Source organism: Kryptolebias marmoratus, linkage group LG9 (genome assembly GCF_001649575.2).
Source record: "Kryptolebias marmoratus isolate JLee-2015 linkage group LG9, ASM164957v2, whole genome shotgun sequence".
Classification (NCBI taxonomy): Eukaryota; Metazoa; Chordata; class Actinopteri; order Cyprinodontiformes; family Rivulidae; genus Kryptolebias; species Kryptolebias marmoratus.
In genome coordinates, this window is record NC_051438.1 from 5,466,599 (window position 1) to 5,468,006 (window position 1,408).

Consider the following 1,408-nt stretch of genomic DNA (forward strand, 5'->3'; position numbering starts at 1 on the left):
GCCTGAAAATTATTTATGACTAAGAGATATGTCTTTACTCAGAACCACAAATGTCCCACACTTAGACAGGAAAATTAATTATTATCATTTATTGTAACTCTCTCTGGCTGTATTGCAGGAGTGTATACTGCCTGTGTTAGTTAATTTGAGGGATTTATGAAATAACACAACTATGATAAAGTAGAAGGCCAAATATGGTGGCTAAAGTAATGCTGGATTGGGTTTTTTCTTTTCAATCAATATTCTGTACCAAAACACCTATTGAGATATTTTTTTATCAAAAAGTCATCTCAATTTTATGACCCTCCAAACTGGAACTCCCCAAACTGGATTTGCTTGTTGGAAGGTGGAGCTGTAATTCTTCAGTAGCTACACAAATTACTGCAATCAACATGGCAAAGAGGCTGTGGTTGCCCCAATACACTCATAGAAAGAGCTGCAGAAAGATAAGCAGAATTCCTTCGTGCTCATCTAAACTTTAATACATTCAGATAAGCATGAGGAAAAATGTGAGTCAGTCAGTGTGGAACACACGGAATCTTGCAGTTACACCACAAAAATCTAAGTAATCTTAAAAAAAAAAAAAAAAAACCCCAGGTAATACTAAGTACTATTTATAGTTTCACTATTAAGACACAAAGATGAGAAAAAAAAACTTTGATCACAACAATTCAGGGAGTTCATTCTTGTGAAGAGTACAATTCAGTGAACTGAAGCAGTTCAGTGTAAATTTTTACTTTCACAAAAGGGCAAGAGGAAAACCACATGTTGTGTTCAGAAATGCCGGCAGAAAGATAAGACATTCTGTCTTCCTCTATCACAGCCATCATATTGCTTCAACTCACATAAATTCCTTTGTACCTTTAAATTAGTCAGCATTTCAGAGCTGACTTCTTCCATTTTCAGGTTGACTGACAGATCTCTTTATTTCTTTAGTTGTTAGAGATAAGTTTTACAAGAACTTCACAAGTATTTGTTGAAAAGATGAAAGAAAAAAAAGACCAACATCAACCTTTTTTCAATTAATGTTCTGTGCATTTATATTCCCTAAGTGAGGTTGCAATATCTGTTGTTGGATGAGACATTTGATATAGTGAAAGGAAAATATATATTATATTATATTATATTATATTATATTATATTATATTATATTATATTATATTATATTATATTATATTATATTATATTATATGCATAACCATCCATCCATCCATCCATCCATCCATCCATCCATCCATCCATCCATCCATCCATCCTCTTCCACTTATCCGGGGTCGGGTCGCGGGGGCAGCAGCCTAAGCAGGGAGACCCAGACTTCCCTCTCCCCAGCCACTTGGGCCAGCTCCTCCGGGGGAATCCCAAGGCGTTCCCAGGCCAGCCGAGAAACATAGTCCCTCCAGCGTGTCCT